The following is a 26,693-nucleotide window of genomic DNA, read 5'->3' on the forward strand; positions in this document are numbered from 1 at the left end:
TGATGCATGTGGAGCCTTCCAGCTGCCTGCCAACTCCACGCTTGTTTCTATGGGTACAAGGCCAGGGAGAAGACACCCTGGGGTCAGGAAAGACGCACTGATAACAATACCAAGCGGGATGGGCCTTGCGACTTGCCTCTTAGGCGGTGATATTAGTCCTCAGCTGACAACCGGAATCCATGCTGCCTTTCTCCTGGTGCAGAAATTGGAAGGCTCTTCAACTGGATCAGCTGTTATTAAAAAAAAAAAAAAAAAAAGGCTTCCCGGGTTAGCAGTTGTACTGGATAGCCAACCGGCAGCTCTTTATATTCCCATTTAAGGGACAGAGAAAGTGAGGCGTTAGGAACCACCCGCCTTGGTCTTGGAATAAAAGAAAAACAGGAGCAAGTCTGGGATGTTTTCCCAGGAGCAGAGTTAGTTATAGTTTCATAGATTCAGGGGGAGGCACGCAGTTTTCCTCCCTGGGTTGCAAGATCTCGAGGTTCCAGATGCTCTGTGTAAAACAATGCCCCACAGGGAGGGCAAGTGTGAGGTCCGGCTTGAGGCCACCCTTAGAAAAGGCTATAAACAGCAGCTGCTTCTATTGTGTGTGCCAAGTGCTGCCTATTAGTTTAGGTCTCCGAACTCCTTGTTTCTTTCTCTTCCACCAGATGTGACTAAGCAGGAGTTTGTCAGTTTCGAGGTGGACCCCAGATGGTAGTACTCACAATGCAAAGGGGCCAGGTGGGTGGGGGGTGGGGAGGAGGCAGGAGAAGGTTCGAGAAGGCTCTTTCTCAGGTGTTCTGCTTCCTGTCAACGCCTCATCTGCCTTTCCCTGGCTGGGCTCTGCAGGCAGGGGAATCCAGCTCACGTATGGGCAGGTGGAGGGCACAGGACCCACAGGAGGGCACAGGAGAACAGAGGTGATGGCACAAGAAGGCTCAGAGGAGACATGATCAGGTAAACCTGGAATGAAGCCAGGAGAGTGAAAACAAAGGAGCCCCTCAGGGGAGCAGGCAGGATCTGCATGATGAAACACAGTGGGCAGGAAAAGACAGAGACATGTCACTCAGCCATACCTGGCAACGGGCTCAGCAATTCACTGGTCGGGAGGGAGCAAACGTGCACCCCAGAGTTGTGTTTCTTCTAGCTAATTGTGCCAGGGTATGTTTATCATTAAAGGAACTGTGGGTTCTTTTTTTTTTTTTTTTAACATTTATTTATTTATTTATTTGAAAGACAGAGTTACAGAGAGGCAGAGGCAGAGAGAGAGAGAAGTCTTCCATCTGCTGGTTCACTCCCCAGATGGCTTTTATTCAAATATTCTCACAGTTGATAATCCTCAAATTTGCATCAGTTGCAGAATTTCCCTGCCCCCATCCTCCCATGGTTGGAAGGAATGCTCAGATTTTCCCGATGAGTGGGATGGCTTCAATGGTGGGAGCTGGGTCGATCTGAAGCCAGGAGCCAGGAGCCTCTTCCTGGTCTTCCATGCAGCTGCAGGGGCCCAAGGGATTGGGCCATCTCCTACTGCTTTCCTAGGCCATACCTGAGAAGTGGATGAGATGACCGCACTGCAGGCTGCGGTTTTTCTTGCCTGCCAAAGTGCTGGCCCCCTCACACATTCTTAATTAATCCATTTGTTTACCAAAATTTTTTTGAGGGCGGTAAGGAAGGAAAGAGAGAGACAAAAAGAAGGGGAGAATGAGAAAGAGCAAGAGAAGAGATTGAGAAAAAGTTCCCATCTGGTGGTTCATTTTCCAAATGCCCCCAAGGTCAGGGCAGGGTTGGGGCCAGGGCCAGGAGCTGAGAACATATTCCTAGTCTCCCTGGCAGGGACTTGATTATGTGAGTCAGCCTGGCTGCCTCCCATGGTCTGCATTAGCAGGAAACTGGTGTATTGAGTCGGCTAGTGACTGAGCCCAGGTACTCTGATAGGAGATTTTGGAATCTTCACAGCTGGCTAGTCACCAGTTGCAATTAGTACTTTCTTGTTTCTCTTTCCCTCTTTCTTCTCCCAAGGTGGAGGATCTTTGAAGACATGAGTGCAAACTGCCATCCAAATAAGCTGTCCCCTGGGGCCGGCGCCATGGCTCACTTGGTTAATCTTCCGCCTGCGGCGCCGGCATCCCATATGGGCACTGGGTTCTAGTCCCGGTTGCTCCTCTTCCAGTCCAGCTCTCTGCTGTGGCCCGGGAAAGCAGTGGAGGATGGCCCAAGTGCTTAGGCCCTGCACCCGCATGGGAGACCAGGAGGGAGCACCTGGCTCCTGGCTTCAGATCAGTGCAGCGCTGGCCGTAGTGGCCATTTGGGTACTGAACCAATGGAAGGAAGACCTTTCTCTCTGTCTGTCTGTCTCTCACTGTCTAACTCTATCTGTCAAATAAATAAAAATCTAAAACAAAACAAAACCAAAAAAAAAAAAAAAACAAAAAACAAATAAGCTGTCCCGTCCCCTACCTAGTGTAGGAGTCAGAGGCATTGGCTTTTTTTTTTTTTTTTTTTTTTTTTAGATTTATTCATTTATTTGAAAGAGTCACACAGAGATAGACAGAGAAAGATCATCCATCCTCTGGTTCACTCCCCAAATGGCCGCAATGGCCAGGGCTGGGCCAGGCCGAAGCCAGGAGCCAGTATCTTCATCTAGGTCTCCTACGTGTGTGCAGGGGCCCAAGCACTTGGGCCATCTTCATCTGCTTTCCCTGGGGCTCATTAGCAAGGAGCTGGATCAGAAGTGGAGCAGCCGGAATTCAAACCGGGCACCCATATTGGCTGCTGGTGCTGCAGATAACCCACTAAGTCACAGGCCCTAGAAGTGGCTCTTACAGAGCCTACTTCTATCCCCATGAAAGTCCTGTGTCTCAGGGAAATGGGCCCTCAAACAGCAGCCTCAGTCTCTCTGCCTCCTCCTTCCTGTGGAAATGACAAGAATCGCAAGACTTACCTTCTTGTTGTGCTCCACTGTGCTCCCAGAGCTGTTTCTGTCACAGCAATTTTTGAATTACATGGCAGTGAAATCTCACACACAGTTGGTACACGGAGATGGGTGGATCCATCCTGGGGAACAATTCAAAAGTGGAAGCAAATGAAAGGCCTGTGGATGGGGTGACACAGCATCCCAACAGATGCCTGAGAAACTCTTGCGCAGGTCCACATGGAAACAGACACTCCTTACAGTATTGTCTTGGGTTCCAGGGAGTTGGAGGCAACATAGGGAAGCTGTCATTTGGGGAATGGTTAAAATATAGCAGGAGCTTATGGTGGAATCCCATGCTGCATAGAATGGACACAGTTTTTTAGAGAGACTGTTGAATGGGAATGTAGCAAATAGAACAATCTCTTTAGCATAGATCACTTAAATAATGTTAAGAAAAGCATACACATTCAAACAATAATAAATTTTGCATTTCCAAGGGGCTAATTCCTAAGACATTAGATGATTGTCTATTGGATGGGGAAAGAAAAAGAGGACAGATCGCGGGGATCAAGGACAGAGGGGGAAAATTTAGATAAAATTAAAAGTGAAGAGGAATCTGAGATGATTAATTATGACAATGTGCTATGAACCAAAGAAACAAGCTTTGCACTTGAGTTCCTGTGTGTATTCTCTCTCTTTCTTATCTATATGCCAACCTATAAAATACTATAGTTTCTGTGATAATGAGTACTATATAATATCACTATTAATAATCAATCATCAAATGATTTTTAGACCTATATGGTGAGTTTAGTTCTGGGCTCCAGGTGATGGAAGATTCCAAGAGCCTATGACATCATCCTTGTTCTTATGCACCTTGGAAATTACATGGGAAATCAAACATGCAGTTCAAAACAGTTTATAATTAAGACCCAAACTGTGGAAGACACACCACATGAGCCACAGAAACCAAAATAATAATAATAAGAGGTTGTTGAGAGCCAGTGTTGTGGCATAGCTTTAAGTACCACCTGCCATGCCAGCATCCATTATAGGCACTGGTTTGTGTTCCAACTGCTCCACTTCAGATACAGCTCCCTAATAATGCACCTGGGAAAATCAGTAGAAGATAGTCCAAGTGCTTGGGCCCCAGCCACCCACGTGGGAGGCCTGGATGAAACTCCTGGCTCCTGGGTTGAGCCTGGCCCAGCCCTGGCCATTGTGGCCATCTGAGGAGTGAACCAGCAAATCTCTGTCTCTCCTTCTCTCTCTGTAACTCTGAGTTTCAAGTAAATAAATAAATACATAAATCTTAACAAAAATGAGAAAAAAACATTCTGCACACACTGCAGGACAGATCTCCCAGTGATCATTTTAAAGATCTTTTTAAAACTGAAAATCATACATGTGTGAGTATGGTGCCTCCTTCCACTCCACTTCTTCCTGCTAAGAGACACTTTCTTGGAGCTATATTGATAGATTCTTTTTGTATTGACTTCTACATTTCTGCTTAATGGGGTGACATTGTAACTTTCCTTTTCTTTTCTTTTTTGGTTTTAAGCATTATCCATGGACTTTGTATAATGGAAAGCATTTAATTAATTTTCTTTTCACTTCCTCCCTTGACAATGAACATTTCCCATCCCCCATCTTTCCAATGTAGTTTGTACTGTAATTTTGGTGAGATCAATATTCAGAGTATGTTATTCGCAGCTGAGCCATGCAGTAACTATGATTAATTTTCCTTTTCTGAGTAACTTTTTGATCTCTCTGGATCTATGCTGTGCAAGGCTATAGCCACATGGCTACTGGACATCTGAAATGTGGGGAGTGCAACTGTTGAATTAATTTTTAATATTTCATTTTAATTCTTTTACACTAAATTTATAATCATGTCTTTTGGAAAATGTTTAAGTATGTCTAGAACTCCTTTAGCTGTGTGTATCCTTTTTTTTTTTTAATCTACTTACTTTATTTGAAAGGTAGTGTGACAGAGAGGGAGAGACAGAGAGACATCTTCATCTGCTGATTTTTTTAAAAGATTGATTTGTTTATTTTAGAGTCAGGGTTACAGACAGAGAGTGGAAGAGACAGAGGTTTTCTATCCACTGGTTTACTCTTTAAATGGCTGCAATGACCAGAGCTGGGCCGACCCAAAGCCGGGAATCAGGAGCTTTTTCTGCATCACCCACATGAGTGCAAGGTCCCAAACACTTGGGCTATTCTCCACTGCTTTCTCGGGTGCATCAGCACCCAAGTGGAGCAGCCAGGACTTGTACCAGAGCCCATGTGGGATGCTGGCACTGCAGGTGGAGGCTTACCCTACTATGCCACAGCGCTGCCCCTCCTACCCCTCATCTGCTAAATGACTCTCCAAATGCCTACAATAGCCAGGACTGAGACACAAAGAAGGCAGGGGCCCAGAACTCCATCTGGGTCTCCAGCATGCTGTCTCCCAGGTGCATTAGCAGGGAGCTGGATCAGAAGAGTAGAGTAGCTGGGCCTTGAATCAGACATTCCAATAGGACACGTGGACATTCCAAGCAGCAGCTTAACCTACTGTGCCCTAACCCTTGCCCCTGGGTATCACTTCTCAATGTAATAGAAATCAAGTATTTCTGAGAAATTTTAATGGGCTTAAATGAAAAATTCATACTGTTCTCCAAGATTTATCAATAAAAATAACATGAAGTGTGAGTAGTTTTCACACTGATTTTGTTGAAATAATTTTTGCATATATTGGGTTCAATATGATATTACAGTAAACTTGAACTTTTTTAAAAAAATAGGATTATAAAACATTTAGAATGATACATGGGACTCACATTATGTTTCTACTGGGTAAGGATGCTGTGGATTCTAGTTGTTTTGTTTGTTTATTTGTTTTTTAGGCATTTATCATTCATGCCAGTGTTTTGGATCTCTTGAAATGTGTGTTCCTGTCAGCCCTTCTGTCTCTTTTGCCCTCTGGCTCTCATCTGGTTTGGCTGCTGTCACTCTTAAGATCCCTCCTCTACTAACATCTTGGGAATTCCCTTTATTATTGTTCTACTCTGTGGGAACCCATTTCCTGGATCTCAGATCTTCCCCCTCCTTGGTTAATTCTTTTGTTTTTTGAAACACACTTTCCAGGAGTTTCCTAAGAAAAGTGTGTGGGAGGTTTATTTTTTGCAATGTCATATGACTGAAAATTTATACACAACCTTGATGCCTAGTTTGTCTGGAGAGGTGAGTCCAGTATGGAAATAAGTTTTCAGAATTCAGAGGGCATTGCACCATTGTCTTCTGGCTCCCCGTGTTGCTGGTGAGAAGCTCTGAGTCATTCGATTTCTTAATCTTGGTACATGACCTTTCTCTTGCAACCCATCCCCTGCCTCCTTCCTCCCCTTCCTCCCTCTCGTTCTCTGTCCTCGTGGAATCTTGTTCTTCTCACACAATGCACTGGACTGTCATGGTGAGGTGACTTGGTGTAGGTCATGGCCTTCACTCCTGGGAAATTTCCTTGAGTGATGTTTTTGGTGATTTCTTAAGCTTCATTTTCTGGAACTCTTTAGCATTTGGAGATAATTGTTTGTAATGGTTCTCTTAAGGTCTGGTTTTTATCTCTATATCTCTGTCTTTTGCTCTTTTGTTCTAAAATGTTTCTTCAATGTATCCTCCGAATTTTCTGACAGGTTATTCATTTACATGATTATATTTTTAATTTCCAAATTTTCTTTTTGGTTCTGTGACTCTGGTTTCTTTTTAATAGTATCCTGTTCTTGTTTTACAGGTGTGGTGTTTTCTGTATCTCTGTCTCCAAGGACAGTAGTGATCATTTTGATTTTTCAGATTTTTAAATATTTATTTATTTGACAGGCAGAGTTAGAGAGAGAGAGACAGAGATAAAGGTCTTCCTTTTCCGTTGGTTCACCCCCCAAAATGCCACCATGGCTAGCATACTGCGCTGATCCAAAGCCAGGAGCCAGGTGCTTCTCCTGGTCTCCCATGGGGTGCAGGGCCCAAGGACCTGGGCCATCCTCCACTGCCTTCCCAGGCTACAGCAGAGAGCTGGACTGGAAGAGGAGCAACCGGGACAGAATCCGGCACCTCAACCGGGACTAGAATCCGGGGTGCCAGCGCCGCAGGTGGAGGATTAGCCAAGTGAGCCGCAGTGCTGGCTGATTTTTCAGATTTGATTTCAGATTCTGATCATTCAGATTTCTCATGGGTGAGAGGATAACATCCCAACTGCCAGCACCCTGGGAATCAAGTTGGGAAGAGATTCTGCATGTGGATATTCACCTGACTTCTCTGTTTCTGTAAGACACCCCAGTCTACTGTTGGCTGTCACTATCAGGGATGTACATCTGTATGACAAAATGCCCCCAAACATTGTGGCTTGAAACAACCATTGATTTTGTGCATGGTTTTCAAAGTCAGGAACTTGGCAAACTTGGCTGGTGCTGTGTCTGATCACACGGCCTCAGCTGGTACAGCTGCGATGGAGAGTCCACTTCTGTGTCGGCTTTGCCACCCATGGCTGGTGCTCCTGGGTCTCTGTGTCTCTCCCTGTCTTACCGGTGTCTCTTTGTCTGTCTCTCTCTCCATAATATCTCACCCTCTAGGGTCTATGTGTGGCTGGCATGGTGGTGTGGTGTGGTCACATTCTACATGGCTTCTGACTTCCAGTGAGCAGGAAGAAAAAGCTGCCAGTGTCAGACAGTTGAGGGCTGTGCTTACGGCTGGCGGTGTTGCTTCCAGCATATTCTATTGTCAGAGAAGTCACAGTCCCCTATCCTCCCCCAGATTCAAGGTATGATGAAGTACATTCCTCCCTCTGAGGGGAGAGGAAGGTCATATTGCAAACGTGCATGTGGCTTGAGAGATCGTCATCTTCAAATAATTTAATCTCCACACTGCCTGGATGAAAGCTAATTTTAAAAATATTAGTGAGCTTGATTTTCATTTGGTAGGAATACATATCGATGGTTTTCCTTTTGTGGCTATTCTCTGTAATGTCCTTTCAACATTATGCAAAATCCAAATTAAAGACTATATTAGACTGAGCCCCAATGTTTGGGAATGTTTATTTCATAGATGAACATTTGCCTGGAGTTTTCAAAGTGTTTTCTTTCCCATTTGGGTGTTAAATCATTTCGTATGTTCTATGGTTATTATTTGTTTTTTCTGATTTGCTTTTTCTTTCAGAAGGAGATCTGTATTTATTCAGTTTGGAGATTTGAGATGGTTTTGCCAGCAATTGTGTTGTTTCCCGTTCTCTTAGACCTCAAGGGTAATTTTTAAGCTTTTATTTATTTGGCATTTTTATTTTCCAGGCTTAGGGACATATTCAGCTGGGAGAAGTTGGTTGGAAGGCAGCTGTCCTCAGGAATTCACTGCTTTTTCAAATAGTTATTTTTTTAAAAAAAGATTCATTTATGGGAAAGGCATAGTGAGAGAGAGAGAAAGAGAATCTTCCATCCATCTGCTGATTCACTTCCCAATTGGCCATGATGGTTGGGACTGGACCAGGCAAAGCCAGGAGCCAGGAACTCCATCTGGGTCTCCCACAAAGGTTCAAATACTTGGGCCATCTGCTACTTTCTCAGGCACACTTGAAGGGAGCTGGATCAGAAATGGAGTAGCTGGGACTTAAACTGGCACTTCGATTTGGGATCTGGCATCACAGGCAGTAGCTTAACCCACTGCACCAGGACCTTGACCCTCAAATAGTTATTTTTAAGCTTGTGTGTGGAGATGACAATGGGAGCACTCCCTAAGTCCCTACCTGGGTAGCCACTAGTTCTGCTGGGGAGGTACCAGTGTAGTCGCTAAATGGCCCTCCCTCTCCACCCACAGCTGGGCTACATTCCTGTTCTTTGTCTTCCAGCTCAAGCTGGAAGAATTTCCAATCAGGGCCTGTGCTGTGGAGTAGTGGGCTAGGTCTCTGGCTGGGGTGCCAGCAGGTTTGTGTCCCAGCTACTCCTCTTCTGATCCAGCTCTCTGCTTATGGCCTGAGAAAGCAGTAGAAGATGGCCCAAGTACTTGGGCCCCTGCACCCATGTGCAGACCTGGAAGAAGCTCCTGGATCCTGGCTTCAGATCAGCCCAGCTCCGTCCTTGTATGTCTTTCTTGTCAGTGTTAAAGAATGATTGACAGCATGTTGAGCCATCATCTCTTTTCACTGGCACCAAATCACACAGGCTTCCTCAGTTTCTAGCCCACAGATACTGTCTTTCTTATTTTATGTTAATGTTGTAGACTTTTCTCCCCACTTAAGAGGGGCCACCCCTGCCTAACTGCCTCCCCTTCCCCTAGTCACCAAGGAGGATTTGGGAAGGGAGGGGCTTTGCAGATATAAATTCAGGTATCTTCTGTTAGTCTCAGTGGTCACTTTGTTCTTGGCTTCAGTCAACTGCATTTGCTAAGAAATGCTCCAGAATTTGGTTATGCTGGGAAGAGAGAATGTCCTATATTCTATGGCTAGAAGAGGGGCAAGTGGCTCCAATCCGTCAGAATCAGCTGGGGAGTGAGAAGGGCATTGAGGAAATGCTGATGTCCAGGCTATGACTTCACTGGCCTGGATGGGCCCCACCATCAGCTTTCATAAAAGCTCCTCAGGTAATGTTGGCATTCAGCACTCTGAGAATCTTGAATCTGAGTGAGGTCTTCCATCTGCTGGTTCACTCCCCAGATGACCACAACTGCCAGAGCTGCACCGATCCTAAGCCAGGAGCCAGGAGCTTCTTCCAGGTCTCCCATAGAGGTGCAGGGGCCCAAGGACTTAGGCCATCTTCTGCTTCTTTTCCCAGGCCATAGCAGAGAGCTGGGTCAGAAGTGGAACAGCTGGGACTCGAACTGGCACCCATATGGGATGCTGGCATTGCAGGTGGCAGCTTTACCCGCTGTGCCACAGCGCCGCCCCCCCCCCTGATTCTTTAATTGCAACAAGCTGCAAGCGATGTTCCAGTAATGTAGGGGAACTCCATGTGGGTCCCAGCTCTTTGAGAGCTTCCTGGACTCTCACAGCAGTCACAGCCCAGCTGTTAGCTCACAGGTTTCACTCTCATGAGGTTATTCAAGCTTCCTGCCCATCCTCTCAAGAGACCTGCAAAATAAATCCAGGATTAATGGGGAGGTATGTGAGGCCGGAAGTTCCAGGCCTCTAATCACTCTGTCTATCTGGTGACCAGCCCTTCTTGAGGCTGTCTGGGGGCCCCACCCCACGTCATCTCATTAGCATAGGCTCCATAAGCATCTTATTAGCATAAACTCCATAAACTTCATAAGGTACCCATTATGAAGAACAAAAGACTCCGACAGCTCAAGAAATCCAAGGGCTTTAGGAGCTGTGTCAGGAACCAGGGACAAAGACCAAATGTCGTTTTGTATTGCACCATACCTTAGTACCTGTGAATCTCATCTTACTTGGAAACAGTCTTCCCCCTTCTCCTGGTTTTTCTTTCCTTGGTTTCAGTTATCCAGCATCGATTAGCGTCTGAAAACATTGAAAGGGAAATTCCCGAAATACACAGTTCATCAGTTTTAAATTGCTGTCCGTCGGTCCCATCCGATATGTGGCTCATCCTGTGGCCCAACGAGCGGGTCTGTGCGGTATACACGAGCTGCCTGGCGCTGTCGGGGACGGATGGTCAGGATCACCTGAAGCGGATCCTCAGGTCCATGGAAGTTTCATGCTGTATCACAGGCCTGTGTTGTTCTCTCTTCGTCTCACCACAGAGGCTTCGTGTCATCCCAGATCTAAACAAGAAGTGGGGTGAACACAGTACAATGAGATAATTTGAGAGGGGAAAGGAGGGATAAGGAGGGAGTGAGAAAGGAAGAGAACATGTTCACATAGCTTTTATTATAGAATATTTATTATTATATTTGTCCTACTTTTTTATTGTTCATTAAGCATTGCATCTTGTTTTAAACTAAATCTTATTAAAGGTGTGTATGAACCATAGTGTGTATAGGATTCAATACTCTCTGTGGTTTCAGGCATCCACTGGGGTCTTGGGAGGTATCCTCCTGGGATAAGAAGGGACTATTATAAGGTTTTGTGAGTGCAATTAAAGATCTTGAGATGCCATTATCCTGGTTTTAGGGTGCAGCCCAAATCTGATGACTTATGAGAGATTGGATCTGAGAAAGACAGACGAGGGAGAAGGCCAGGAGACAGAGACTGGAGTTATGCTTCCAAGATAAGAAGTATCTGGAGACACCAGGAGCTGGAAGAGGCTAGAAGGTATTTGGGGCCCTTGGAGAGACTGTGGCTTTTTGACACCTTGATTTTGGACTTCTGGTTTCCAGAGCTGGGAGATGATAAATGCTCGTTGTTTTGAGCCACCAAGTTTGTGATCATGTGTTACGGCAGCCATGGAAATCTAACATACCATTTCTAGTTCCTTCTTCCTCTTTCCTCCTCCTACTTCTTTAGCTTCATGATAATACTTAAAAAAGGATCTAATTATGCTGTTGCAAAGTACATAGGTCCCAACAGAAGTTCAATGATAGTCAAGTTAGGTGACCGAACAGGACCTGAACAGGACCCCAAACGAGGAAGCCACAGGCTGCCAGGCAGTCAAGTGCTAAGACAGACCACAGTAAGTCTCAGCAGGTTTCTCTGCTCTCAGACTCAGCGGTCCTTCTGAGGGCACTTTCCTGGGCCCTGAGAACTTGCCCTCTCTTCTTGCCTTGGAAGATACATCTCCTTTGGTGACATCACTTTGGTCTCTCAATGCTGAACCTCCAGTCGACTTTTCAGTTTTTTTTTTTTTTTTCCCAGATCAAGTTTACAGCATGTAAATTCCTAAAAGAGTTTTTAGTATACATGTGACTTAAAGATCCAAATGAAAGCTGCTGGATGGCTTAATCTCTCACAAGAGACCATGAAAGAAGTCAAGACCAGAGCCAGCCCTGTGGTGCAGCAGGTTAAGCCTCGGCCTGCAGTGCCAGCATCCCACATGGGTGCTGGTTCGAGTCCCAGCTGTTCCACTATAGATCCAGCCCCCTGCTAATGTGCCTGGGAAAGCAGTGGAAGATGGCTCAAGTCCCTGGGCCCCTGCACCCATATGGAAGACCCAGAGGAAGCTCCTGGCTCCTGGCTCCTGGCATTGGCCTGATACAGCCCTGGCTGTTGTGGCCATTTGGAGGGTGGGAGGGTGAACCAGTTGATGGAAGATTTCTCTTTCCTTCTCTCTCTTTCTCTGTAACTCTGCCTTTCAAATAAAATAAATAGTTGAAAGGCAGAGCAAACAGGCAGAAAAGAAAAAGAGAGAGAGAGAGAGAGAGAGAGAGAGAGAGAGAGAGATACCTTCCATTAGCTGATTTACTCCTCAAATGGCTGCAGTGGCCAAAGCTGAGCCAATTTGAAGCCAGGAACCAGGAAGTTCTTCTGGGTCTCCAGTGTGGGTGCAGGGGCCTAAGTATTTGGTTCATCTTCTGCTACTTTCCCAGGTACATTAGCAGGGAGCTGGATTGGAAGTGGAGCAGCCGGTACTCAAACTAGTTCCCATATGAGATGTCGGGGCTGCAGGCAGTGACTTTACTTGCTGCACCACAGCACCAGTCCCCAAATAAATAAATAAATAATTTTTTTTAAGAAAAGAAAAAAGTCAAGAACCCACATCAGTAAAATGCTTTTTTCGTGTTTAGGAAAACAAGAACTTTGCAACAAAAACAGTACCTTTTTTTCTCATTTTTTCCCCATGCCCTCGGGAAGGCAGACATTTATGGGAATCTTTGTCAGGTCAGTGGCTGACCACAGAGGTAACACAACAGAAACTTGAGTGGCCACATAAAACAAAGAATACACATGTTACAAAAATAGTTTGGAAAAGTGACAAACAGATGGTTCGAGCCCTCAATGAGCAAAATTTGGCAATACCTGAGGTGTGACAGAATTAGATCTCTGTAGTTACCATAATGACATACTTACTACTCAAAATGTTCAGTTCTCAACAACAACAAAAATACAAAATATGCAAAGAACCAGGAAATATGGCCGATTCACAGGGGAAAATATTTTGACACAGATAATCCTTGAGAAATCTCAGACACTGGAATTAGAGATGTTACATAGGCTGCCTTAAATATGAGCTAGAAGAAACCATGAACAAAGCACTGAAGGAAATCAGGAATGTAATGTAGGAGCAAACTGGGAGTATCAGCAAAGAGACTGAAAGTATAAAAAGGAAGCAAACAGATCACATGGGAGGCCATGGTGCAGCCAGCAGGTATTGCGGGGCCCACCACGTCACACATGCTCCCGCACCTGCACAGGGACTGGCAGGTAGACCAAACCATCCTCTCAGAGGAGGACCAGGTCACCATCATTTGCTTCAGATTGGAACCCTAACTGTATGAGAAAGGACGAGGCCCTGCACTGCACAGCAGAGAAAGTGATGGCACCAACATCACTAACATCAGGTGGGGTCATGTCCTGTTGCCTTCATCTGCGGCTAGTGTGGCTGGAGACGTGGGGGCCCTTGGATGTCCACGGCTAAGCAGAGCTCAGCAAGATGCTCTTAGCTAAGAAACAGATCTTAAATTTTGCAGTTATTTATCTTGTGGGCATCACAGACGTGCCTGACTTCAACAAGATATAAGAGATGTACGACTTGTGGGCTGTCATGTTTTTCTTTAAGAACAGACACATCGTGGTCAACTTGCACAGTGGCAATAACAACAAGATCGCCTGGGCCATGGACAAGCAGGAGACAATGCGCATCATAGAGACGACGTATTGCAGTGCCTGCAAGGGCCCGGGCGTGTTTCTCAAGGACTACTCCATTAAATACCAGTGTTGAGGAACCGGTCTCCTCTTCTCCTCTCTACAGTCTTGTCTTGTCGGTTGATGCTGTGGGAGTTTTCATGTGGAAATAGTTCAGACTGTTACGAGCCTTTGGAAAACTACATGAAGAATGCAGGCCAGAGATGTCTTTGCAATGTGGTTCTCCAGCCCAGCCAGTGGAAAAAAATACAGGAACTCGAAGTGGAGGAGAGCAGTTGGGGAAAGGAAGCAAACAGGTACAAGGAAAAGTGGGAGAACTGAAATGAAAAATTCACTGGATGGGTTTAATGGCAGATTTGACCATGGAAAAGATAAGATCAATGAACTTGATGATTAAGACCATTGAAATTAGGGATGGCGCTGTGGCATAGCTAGTAAAGCCACCACCTGCACCACTGGCATCCTATATGGGAGCTGGTTCAAGTCCTAGCTGTTCCACTTCCAACCCAGCTCCCTGCTATTGTTCCTGAAAAAAACAGTGGAGGATGGCCCAAGTGCTTGAGCCTCTGCACCCACATGGGAGAACTGGAAGAAGCTCCTGACTCCTGGCTTTGGATCAGCCCAGCTCCTGCCATTGCAGCCATTTGTAGAGTGAACTAGTGGATGGAAGAGTTCTCTCTCTGTCTCTGTCTCTGCCTCTTCTCTCTCTCTCTTTTTCTTTCTAATTCTGCCTTTCTAATAAATAGAAAAAAGTTTACAGAAAATGCCAATTATAAAAAATTATGTATGTAGGGCCGGCGCCGCGGCTCACTAGGCTAATCCTCCGCCTAGCGGCGCCGGCACACCGGGTTCTAGTCCCGGTCGGGGTGCCGGATTCTGTCCCGGTTGCCCCTCTTCCAGGCCAGCCCTCTGCTGTGGCCAGGGAGTGCAGTGGAGGATGGCCCAGGTGCTTGGGCCCTGCACCCCATGGGAGACCAGGAAAAGCACCTGGCTCCTGGCTCCTGCCACCGGATCAGCGCGGTGCGCCGGCCGCAGCTCGCTGGCCGCGGCGGCCATTGGAGGGTGAACCAACGGCAAAGGAAGACCTTTCTCTCTGTCTCTCTCTCTCTCACTGTCCACTCTGCCTGTCCAAAAAAAAATAAAAAAAAAAAAATTATGTATGTAAACACACACACACACACACACACACACACAAAACATTGAAATCATCCAGTCTGAGGAACAGAAAAGAAGGACAGAAATGAAAATAGCAAGAGGGAAGTATGAGATACCACTGAACAAACTAATATACATATTACAGAAGTCACAGAGGGGAAGAAAATATTTGAAGAAAATATTTTAAGAAAACTCCTGAATCTGAGGAAACACACGAGTAGACACGTCGAGAATGACTTCAAGGAGGTCCACACGGAGATATATTATCACCAGATGATTGAGACCCAGATAAGAAGAAATCTGAAAGCAACTAGAGAGAAGCGCTTCTCCACACAAGAGATCCGCAATAAGATCCACAGCTGACGGCTCCTCAGAATCCTCAGAGGCCAGAGGCAGTCTTAGAGTCCCCTCTGACAACTCTTTATGTGCAGAGTCCCACAGCTCAGCCCACGTGATAGTCTAGACTTTGGTAAACTGAGGCAGTGCACTGAGCCAGCTTCACAAAGCCAAGTACAGACCTTGGGTTAAAGAACGTGCTTAGGGGCCGGTGCTGTGGCATAGCGGGTAAAGCCACCACCTGCAGTGCCGGCAACCCATATAGGCGCTGGTTCAAGTCCCGGCTGCTCCACTTCCTATACAACTCTCTGCTATGGCCTGGGAAAGCAGTAGAAGATGGCCCAAGTCCTTGGGCCCCTGCACCTACATGGGAGACCTGGAAGAAGCTCCTGGCTCCTGGCTTTGGCTCTGCGCAGCTCCGGCCGTTGCAACCATCTGGGGAGTGAACCAGTAGATGGAAGACCTCTCTCTCTTTTTCTGCCTCTCCTCTCTCTGTGTAACTGTGACTTTCAAGTAAAATAAATAATTTTTTTTTTTAAAAAAAGAACGAGCTTAGATAATAGAATGGGGAAGCATTGGACTAAAAGCCAGTTGGAGTGGGTTCCAGTTGCCTGCAAGCCACGTGATATCAGACAACTCTGTTTTCTTCTCTATTAAGGAGGGATATTAGTATTAATCTGTTTTTCAAAGTACCCGAGGCACTTTGAAAAGTCTCCTCCCAAAGGCTCCTCAGTCAGTGCCCCCAGTGAACTGAGACCCTTCAACTAGACTCCACCTCTTAAAGGTCCAGTCCCTCTCAACATTGCCCCCTTGGAGCCAAGCTCCCAAAGCATGAGCCCTTGGGGTACACATTCCAACAAGCCATCTACACACCCCAGAAATGTTGCATTAGGTGATCTCAATGTCCCTTCTCGCCCAAGGAGCACCAAGGTTTGCACACAGTTCCCTTGGTAGGGCACGGCCTCTGAGCAGAAGAGCATGCAAAGCTGAGACCTCTTTCTAACTCATTTCCAGCAAGGTTAACCTTAAACGTGATGGATGTTTCATGTGGCTGGGAGGGACCTGGAGAAATGACTTAGTACAAGAGAAACCGCTTCTGCAGCAGTGCAGATTCCTTCTGCCTGCGTAGAGTGTGGCGGACTTCTCTCCAGGAGCTCGCTCCCAGGCCTGATGGAAGTCTGCGGGTCGGGGAAGGTTGACCTGCAGGGAGGCCCTTTGTGTGCCAAGCAATGTGCTTGAACCTGCACATAGGCAAATGAGAGCCAGTCCTGCCTGTAGGAGGCCCACTTAGCAGGTGAGGAAAACAGTGCTCCAAAAATCTGGGGTTTTGTGAACAAAATCACATGGCTGGGATAAGAAGCCAAATCTGATTCTAGACCAAAGCTATCAGGCTGTTCTGCTTTGGCCCATTTTTCTTTCTTTTTAAAATTTTTATTGTGATGTGAATATAAAGAGAATAGATTTAATGTAGCTCATGGATAAAATTCTGGGACTATGATGATACTTCCCTTCCCTTCTCTCTCTCTCCCCCCCCTTCCTTCCGTCCTTCCTTCCTTCCTTCTTTCCTTCTTTCCTTCCTTCCTTCCTTTCATTTTTGAGATAATACATTTTTCATGAACTTACCTCTTCATTCTATCTTCTATGAACTCAGTTACACACACACAGAGAGAGAGGCATCTTCCATCTGCTGGTTCACTCCCCAGATGGCAACAATGGCCAGGGCTGGGCCAAGCCAAAGCCAGGAGCCAAGAGCTTCATCCTAATCTCCCATGTGGGTGACAGGAGCCCAAGCACTTGGGCCATCTTCTGCTACTTTTCCCAGACTATTATCAGGGAGCTGGATCGGAAGTGGAGTAGCCGGGACAGGAACTGGTACCCATATGGGATGCCGGTGTCACAGGCTGTGTCACAATGCTGACTCCAAGAGACAATACATTTTTTTATTTACATGAAAGTCAAATGGCCTATTTGAAGAGATAGGTGTTGAGTTTCTTTTGGAAATGAACTCTGGTCTGTGCACCTTGATGTAAAGTTGTAGTTCTAATCAATAACCTGAATATCTCATATAGAAGTCAACTCCTTTTTTAAAAATTATTTATTGATTTGAATGGCAGAGTTACAGAGAGAGAGAGAGAAAGAGAGACAGAGACAGAGAGAGACAGAGACAGAGAGAAAGAGAATCTTTCCTCTCCTGGTTCACTCCCCAAATCCCCAAATCCCCACAACAACTGGGGCTGGGGCTGGGGCTGGGTGAGGCTGAAGCCAGGATCTTGGAACTTCATCTGGATCTCCCACAGGGTGGCACTTGCACCATCTTCCTCTGCTTCCCTGGGTGCATTAGCAAGGATTTGGATGGGAAGTGGAGCAGCCAGGAAGCAGGGGATGCCAGCATTGCAGATGATGCCTTAACTCACTGTACCACAACACTGGCCCCCAAAGTTAACTTTTACTTCTTGTTCTGTTCAGTTGAAAAGATACAGTCCCTGCCCTTTTCTACTTCTGGTTGGCAGTATGAATGCCTCACTCATCGCTTTGCAGAAGATATCAATCCAGCTCCCTCGGGGAAGGATGAGAGAGGGGGTTGGAGTGGGCAGAACTAATGACCTGAGCCCTGGAAGCCTTCCAGTCCAGGAACTGCACTACAGCTAGTGGCCAGGTTTGCAAAGCGTGTACTCTTCATGCGTAGGTGAAGGAACAGGCCTGTTTCCTCCCCTAGACCTGGGTGCAGGTCTTTTCTTTCAATATCACGTTGCCTCTTAACTAATTACAGATGGCTTGATTTATGATTTTTTGACTTTAGGATTGTGTAGAAGTTGTGCTCATTCAGTAGAAACTTCAAGGTGTTCGCTTTTGGACTTGGCACTTTTGGCTGGTGCTCTGAGGTCTGATCCTCTTTTGCGATACTGGGTGGTGGTGTGGAGTGCAGCTCCCAGTCCACCCCACTGTCCTAAGAGGACAACTCCTGCTCCACAGTGCATTATGCTGCTGAGCACTAATGTGCAGTGGATTAAGTGGATTAGATGTGGGGCTGGCACTGTGGCATAGTAGGTTAAGCCTCTGCCTGCAGTGTCTGCATCCCCTGTTGGATGCTAATTCAAGTCCTGGCTGCTCCACTTCCGATCCAGCTCTCTGCTATGGCCTGGGAAAGCAGTAGAAGATGGCCCAAGTCCTTGGGCCCCTGCACCCCCATGGGAGACCTGGAAGAAGCTCCTGGCTCCTAGCTTTGGATCTGCCCAGCTCTGGTAGTTGTAGCCATTTGGGAAGTGAACCAGCTGGTAGAAGACCTCTCTCTCTCTTTCTCTCTCTCACACACACACACTCTGTCTTTCCCTCTCTCTGTCTGTAACTCTGCCTCTCAAATAAAATAAATAAATATTTTTTTAAAAGTGGGTTTAATATACTTTTAACATAAGCTATTTTCAAGTTATGATGGGTTTATCAAGACACAAGGCAAGGAGAATCTGTGTTTGAATGGAGTTTGGCATGGACATCTATTTTAATTTGGCATCTGTTCTATCACATCTTTGAAATCATTTTATGCTCTTTATGTCCTAAGATTCGAGGCTGGCATTTTCTGGTCAGGAAAGAATGAAACACAAGCACTCTAGTGGGCAGAACGTTAGCCACAGACATCAGGTGCCAATCCCTGCGAACTGTCAACGTCATCGTATTTAAGAAAAAAAAAGGGTCTTTGCAAAGTGAATAAGTTACAGACATCTTATAAGCAACCTGGTAAGAGAGAAGCTGGGGGAGATGACACCCACAGAAGAGGAGGAGGGGGTGAAGACTGAAGCAGCAATTTGGAGGAATGGGGTTAAAAGCAAAAGAATGGAACTGGAAGAGGCAGGAGTGGCTTTTTCTCTAGAGTCTCCAAGGGGAGGACGGCCCTGGGGACCCCTTGATTTCAGCCCAGTGACATGACATGGATGCTGAACTTCTGGCTCCAGAACTGTGAGAGAATACATTTCTGCTGAAGCCACCAAGGGCATGGTCATTTGTTACAACAGTTGCAGGAAACTAACACGGGGCCTCTGTTGTTGGGCAGTCTGGCCAAGCCTGCCATCCCACCTTGCAAAAATGGTCTTAAGTCATACAGAGAAACATATAGGTTTATGCAGCAAGCCACATCTAGGGAAATACAGTTGCTAGAATGTCAGAAAACGCAGCTGTGCGGCTTTGAGCACCTTAATCAAGATGATGCATTTCAAACACAAGCAAGTTAAAGATGATTTTCTTTTAGAAAGACAACAGTGGCTTCAAAATAGGCTGCTAGGGCATGCTTGCATCCACTCACTGAACGCTGGAATTTGCTTGTGGGAAAGAGTGGAGGTCTGTGTCACATGCTAAGGGAGTCTCTTGCCTCCAGTTGTTTCTAAGTAGCACTGAGAGGGAGTGTGATCCGTTAGGGTTCACTGTTCACCTCGTAAAAGCCCACAATGGCCAGGGTGGGCCAGGCTGAAGCCAGGAACGGGGAAGCCAGTCCAGGTCTCCCAGATGAGTGGCAGGGACTCTATTGCTTGGGGCATCACCTGCTGCCTCCCAGGGCCTGGAAGGATGAATTCTAGTTCATGACCCCCAGACACAAGACCCCCGGCTTATGGGGAGGGGGCAAGGATGAAGGAGCAGCAGCTTGCAGGCCTACAGCCAAGGTAGCGTGGGGTCTTCAGGGAGGCCGGGGGTCAGCAGGGCTTCTGTAAGGGCGGCAGCCTGTGCAAAAGCGAGGTCCCTCACACGGGCACTCAGAGAGGCAAGGCGCGATAAGGCAGGCACAGCAAATTGGATGGGGTGTCAGCTTGACTATGAAATATGACGGATTAACAGCCGAGGCTGGTGGTGTGACCTGCTTTCAGACACTTCATTTAGAAGTTATCATATTGCTGGATGCTTCCTATAATTTGTGATGATGCTGATTGTGATAAATCGTGAGTTTCTGGCGAACTCCGCCAGCCCGCTCCAATGGCTGAACAGAGAGAATGAGTAATTCTATGAGAACATTCATGCCACGAATGAGAGCGGGGGTCTGGCCGTAACAACAGAATGCTCAGTCACTGAACAAAGTAATTAAATCAACCTAATTAAATCACAATAAAAATAATTTTAATTTAATTAATTTCTCTGCACTGATTGAACATTATGTGGAAACCGAGAGGCTTTCTGAACACTAATAGAATTTAGGAGCTGGGGCACCAAAGTTGTGGTCACTGGTGTGGTACAGGGGTTACTGTTGAGGGAATGAAATTAAATCCACTTAACGAGATGCTGAAACGTTGACGGAGCCGCAAATGGAAAATGATTTTGGAATCACGATAATGGGGTCTCTCCCTTCCCCGGTTAGGTTTCTGTACTAACTGAACCAATCGATGTCAAATTTGGTGGTAATTTAAAAGGTCTAGAGAAGCTGGGGCACACAGTTGCCATGCTCTGTGGGAATGGGTGGGCATCCTCAGGCCAGGAGCTCAGTGGTGAACAGTAGTTCCTTTCCAGCGACCCCTGCCTGCTGTCAGCCCTCTTCCCCGACCCTGGGTACCTAATAAATGCTCTCCAAACACTGGAACTGGAATCTCTTGAGGTCCCCAGCTCAGCACTAAACAAGTGCAATGGGCTTTTAGCAGCAGCGTGAAAAACTCAGGGAAGGTCTAAAGAAGGACTTCCGGGACTGGGGCCATGGCTGACTTGGTTAATCCTCCACCTGCGGTGCTGGCATCCCATGTGGGCACCGGGTTCTAGTCCCGGTTGCTCCTCTTCCAGGCCAGCTCTCTGCTGTGGCCCGGGAGTGCAGTGAAGGATGGCCCAAGTATTTGGGCCCCTGCACACGCATGGGAGACCAGGAGGAAGCACCTGGCTCCTGGCTTTGGATCGGCCCATCGCGCTGGCTGTAGCGGCCATTTGGGGGGTGAACCATTGGAAGGAAAACCTTTCTCTCTGTCTCTCTCTCTCACTGTCTAACTGTCTGGCAAATAAACAAATAAATAAATAAATAAAAAGGACTTCCTGTCTGGGACAGGAACTTCTTGAAAACATGAACCTAGGCCCCCTCCCCTATCCCAAACCCTTATCTCCAGGGCTAAACAGAGCGACTGGTACTCAAATAATTATTATGAAATCAAATTATTGGGGTCTCTGAAGGAATTTCTTCCCTTAGGGCTTGAAAATTTAGGATGGATATTCCTCTTCCACGATTGTTCAGCTATCGTTCAGTCCATAAGCAGGAGGCAGCTTGCACAGGATGACCTCTCAAGGTCACCGCCTGTTGACTAATTTTGTCACGTAAGCATCACTGGGATTCCGAGTGTGTGCTAGTGGTGCTCACACAATTACGGACCGTGCTTTTAGAGGAGTCCTGTGCTTTGGGTCCCAACATTATTTATCATGCACATTATTTTAATTAATGTGTTGTGTGTGTGCCAACATTTGAACCAGACTCATTATGACTGGTCCGGGCACTACGTTGTTGGAGGAGTGGAATTGTTTTCCGGGATGCAGCTGGTTTCCTCTCCTGGCAGCCAGGGAGGACCAGGAACCAGGAAGCCAGCACTTACAAAAGCCTTTGCTGCCGTGGAGGCGTGCACTGTCCCTCTGAGCTGGCCCATTAACCAGCCAGGAGTCCTGTGTGGAATGCCTCTGAGGAGCAATGGGAGCGGTAGGAGGCAGTGAGAAGGGAGGGGGGCTGACGATTGTGGCATCTGTGAGCTGAGTACCAGCCCTAGGAATGGAGGGTGTTGGGGTGCCACGGAAGAAGGAAACAGCACCTTTTCCAGTGTTATGCAATTGTGCAAACAGCGTGAAATCCACAATAGCACAACGCCCCATAGGCTGTAGCCAATCATCTAAGCCACACAATAACCAGAGGCCCAGGAGATCCTGGGAGCAGGTCATGTCTCTTGGTAGAACACATCTCGACACTCCTCTCTGGGGAGATTTAGCACGTGATGTTTTCCAGGAGGAACATTTTGTCTTTCTGGAAAGGAAAACGTCCACCTTAACTGCAGTCCAGCTGGGTTCCTTTGGCTGTAGACCCAGCCTGCCCTGTACCCTGATCTCCCCCTCCCAAGCACTTCCTGTCCCCCACCCTCGTATACCCTTCCACATCCTCACTGGGTGAACCCCTTTCTACCTAGGACATCTTCCCAATCTACCATCCTTAGCCCTGCAACATGAAGCTTCTTGTCCCAGTATTTGCTAATGAGAGTCAAAATCACCAAATTAAATTTAGTCCCCTTTTGCTCACAGAGTCATAAGGTCCAGCTCTATTCGTATCATTTATAAAAGGCTTCAGATAAAACTATGTAACCTTCTTTTGAGGTCAAGTTCATGGCCAGCTATGTGCTAAGCTCTTTACCTGGATCGTTGCATTAATTTTGCACAGGTGCACTCAGAGGTGGGCGTCATTTTTAGTTCTGTTTTTTTGTTTGTTTGTTTGTTTTTGTTTTTTGACAGGCAGAGTGGACAGTGAGAGAGAGAGAGACAGAGAGAAAGGTCTTCCTTTTTGCCGTTGGTTCACCCTCCAATGGCCGCCGCGGCTGGCGCACCGCGCTGATCCGAATGCAGGAGCCAGGTACTTCTCCTGGTCTCCCATGCGGGTGCAGGGCCCAAGCACTTGGGCCATCCTCCACTGCACTCCCTGGCCACAACAGAGAGCTGGCCTGGAAGAGGGGCAACCGGGACAGAATCCGGCGCCCCGACCGGGACTAGAACCCGATGTGCCGGCGCCGCAAGGCAGAGGATTAGCCTAGTGAGCCACGTTGCCGGCCTTTAGTTCCGTTTTACAGATGAGGAAAGGGTGGCTTGAGAAATCCAATCACTTGCCCTGGTCACAGCCAGGAAGTGGCTGAGCTCCTGGAATCCAGGGCTGTCTCCTTCCAAAAATCTCTCTTCTATGCCCCTACGCTGTCTCCAGGATGAATCAGTGACCGAGGTATTTTTTGGTGCTTGTCTGCTCCTCTTCTCCTGACACAAAGCTTCCGACCAACACACACATGTTCATCCAAGCTCCTCATCCTCCCCCAAATCCTCTTAACCAACTCACAAAGCTGTTTTTCAAAGGGGAGATTTGGGATCAACTAAGAATGTCAGCCTCCAGGACAGCACTGGGTGCAGCAGCTAAAGCTGCAATGCTGGCATCCCATATCAGAGTGCTGATTCTAGTCCTGGCTCTTCTGCTTCTGATCCAGCTCCATGCTAATGTGCCTGGGAGGGCTGCAGAAGATGAACCAGGTGCTTGGCCCCCGGAACCCGTGTGGGAGACCTGGGTGGAGCTGCAGGCTCCTGGCTTAGGCCTGGCCCATCCCTAACCCTTGTGGCCATTTGGGCAATGAACCAGTGAATGGATGCTGTCTCTCTGTCTCTCTCTTTCTGTTACTCCACCTTTTAAATACACACACACACACACACACACAAATCTTTTCAAAAATAGAATGTTAGTCTATTTTATTCTCTTACAAAGTCAATTAACTATAAATTGTGCTTCTGATTTTCAGGTCCAAGGGTTGTGTCAGAAAGGAACTTGCTTAAAAGGGTTTGACTTGGAGACCAAGGACGTCTCAACTTCTTGGCTTTAGATCGACGAGGAGTCCCTAGCCCTGCCATGCCTGATGTCCATGGCATTCAGATGAGCTGGGCAGACCTTTAGGGCTAACCAGGGCCAGCCGCAGACAGTAGAGCATCTCCATCTACCACCCCTAGTGTGTCACCTGGATTGCCGTTGGGTGCTCTCTGTTTGGTGTTTTTCTCCTTTTCTTCATTCTCCGTACCTCCTCCCCACCCCCGCCCAAGTGACTGTCTCTCTTCTGGTCCCCCTCCCCGTGCCAGCTCCTCCCTTCCTTGTCAACTTTGACTGTAGTTGGCTCCACACCACAATCTTTCAAGTTTGCCTCTGCCTACTTCATCATTCTCTGCTGCCAAAAAGAATAGTAATAGAAAACCCAAGAAGAGAAAATATTTACCAGTTCTGAAATGGCTTGAATTAATGAAATAATGTTTGGGGGCAGTGAGATCGAACCCTTGTAATTGTAGGTTGTGAAGTATAATAGTAGCTCATGCAGGGACAGCATTTTGTGCTGTTTTACTTTCAGGTTTTTGTTAATCCGGTGGGTTTGGTGGAATTAGAGAGCTGCTGTGAAAAAAAAAAAAAAAAAAAAAAAAAAGCCCAGCAACCTGCTGGTGAGAGAGCGGCCTTGTCAAGCTAGCAGGTAGCTGCACGTTTAGCCTTTATCCAGCGCACAATGAGGGCAATCGGCAAGGCCTGTAGAAAGAGTATTGAACTGTCGACACAGGACATTTTTGTTGAAAGTAGTCCTTTTGATTCCATCTTCCCAGACTAATGTAATAAAAACAGGCATTATGGAACGCATTCATCTCAGTTTGATAGGGTCTGCCGTGAATACCCGGCAAGGCGTGCAGTCATGGAGGTGATCCAACTGCTGTAAGTGACTTGGAAGGCGATTGTTGATCCGGAGGTTGTGAAGGCCTCGGCCCAGATAAGGACCGACAGCCTCCGGGGGAGCAGGCCTGTGTGTGGGTAGAGCTGCGGTGCTGTGTCTACGTGGAGAATGTCTAGCTTCGGAAACATTCCGGATTTCAACCACAGGCCCGTTTTTCTCTAGCGAAACCTTGAGTGGTTATCTCCGAGGAAGGAGACAGGAAAACAAAGTGAAAGAATCTTGAACTTGCTGTTGTCCATTAAATGGTTGTTTCTACGGAAACAGAAACAGAGGCAGGAACCAGCCACGAGTGGCCGGGGTCAGAGGCCTGGTTCATGTCAGCTTCTCCCACTTTCCATATTCTGGAATTCTATACGCTATGACTCTGGCAGTTTATGACCTCAGTGGGGGATCATTTGTAAAGAAAAGAGCTCCACATAGCTGGAGATTTTAGGAGTTTTTCCTCAAACAAAAAGCTCACAGAAGTTAGGCCAGCTCTGAGGTTTGGGAGGATTCAAGGTTAGCAAACCTTCTAATTTCTTTTAACTATTTGAAGCATTCCAAGTTGGCTGTGGCACGGTAAACATTACCCCCAGTGTTTATTTGTGTGGTTGCTAGCGAGGTATTTTTCAGGCACTGAAAGCAAGTGCGTGTTCTCCATCAATTATACCACACCGTGAGTTGATAGGTGATATGGTGTTGGTGTTACAAAGCAAACAGCTGAGTAATCGCAGATCCGATCTGCAACACCGCATGAGGAAAATTTAATAAAGTTCATGGAAAATGGAGTTAAAAGGTGAGTTTATTTTAGCGCAAAAATTCTTAAATCCATGCCTACTGGCAGGTCTTCAAAAAGCTCATAGGAAAAACTTAATATAAACAAAACAATACATGGATTTAAAAATTTTGTGTTGAAACAAGCTTATATTTTAATTCCAATTTTTCACAAACTTTTTTTTAAAAAAAATTTATTTATTTGAAAGGCAGAGTGTGTGTGTGTGTGGGGAGGGGGGGATCTTCCAACATCTGATTCACTCCCTAAATGAATGCAAAACACAACAGCCAGAGCTGGGCCATGCTAAAGCCAGGAGCCAGGAGCTTCATCTGGGTCTTCCACCTGAGTGCAGGGGCCCAAGGACTTGGGCTGTCCTCTGCTGCTTTCCCAGGTGCATTAGCAGGGAGCTGGATTGGAAACGGAGAAGCTGAAGAAGCCGGGACTCCAACCAGCACACATAGGAGTCGCCTGCACAGTAGGCGGCGACTTAACCTGCTATGCCACAGCGCTAGCCTCCACAAACTTTTTTGAAGGTGTCAGATGACAAAAGGGAAACACATCCTCTGCTGCTCTGTGTCTGGCTCAGGGAAGGGACCTCCATGTGCTAAATAAGAGAAATAACAAGAGCAAATGGGCATTTTAAGAATGTACAGTTCCTGTATTAGTGAAAGCCATGGCTACTTGGGCTGTGGTAATGGCTGGGTCTGAGTACTTGGCAGAGCTTTCGTGTTCCAGGAAAGGAGTTCGTTTGTGGAAGGAAGGACGGATGGAGCGAAGGAAGAGGGAGAGAAGAATGGATGGAAGAAAGGAGGAGTAGAAGGAAACACAGCATGGAATCATTAAAGAATAGGAAAGGATCTAAGGCTAGGCTCCTGTTGTGCCTGGTCATTTTTAAAAATGTTTTCTCTTTTACTGCTTAGCCTCTGAGCCTCAGTTTTCTGATTTTCTTTCTTTTTTTGGAAAAGGGAGATCACTGCTCCCTCCGGATCCTAGGATGGCAGTGAGGCTCCAGTGTCAGGTACTTTGCTCAGTCCTCAGTGTCTTATTCATTCTCAATCACTGGTCACTGCTATGATGATCAGTGTGGAGCAAAGAGGCTGCAATGAAAGTGTCAGTGAGAGGTGGTGGCAGCTGGAAATGGGCTGGGCAGAGGGCAATCATTTGAGAGTTCTGGGGACAGCAGCTTCCGCAGGGCTGGTGGGCGGTAGAGCTTCAGACAGTGGTGATGGGGTGGGGATGAGATTCAAGAGCAACCTCCAAGGGTCTGGCGGGGTGTGTGGAGGGTCCCTTCCCTGAGCCGGAAACAGAATGAGCAGCAGAGGATGTGCACAAGGGTTGCACATCCAGTACCAAATCCCAAGTCATGCAGTGCTTGTTTTACAAAACAGGACC

General features: G+C 46.9%; 1 long non-coding RNA gene and 1 pseudogene across 1 annotated transcript in view; both read left to right on the top strand.

The window, feature by feature from the left end:
* Positions 1–26,693, top strand: part of LOC127490573 (uncharacterized) — a 91,963-nt gene that overhangs the window by 18,586 nt on the left and 46,684 nt on the right. The window lies entirely within an intron of this gene.
* Positions 12,429–14,401, top strand: LOC138850005 (thioredoxin-like protein 4A pseudogene; annotated as a pseudogene).

The sequence above is a fragment of the Oryctolagus cuniculus genome, chromosome 6 (genome assembly GCF_964237555.1).
Source record: "Oryctolagus cuniculus chromosome 6, mOryCun1.1, whole genome shotgun sequence".
NCBI lineage: Eukaryota > Metazoa > Chordata > Mammalia > Lagomorpha > Leporidae > Oryctolagus > Oryctolagus cuniculus.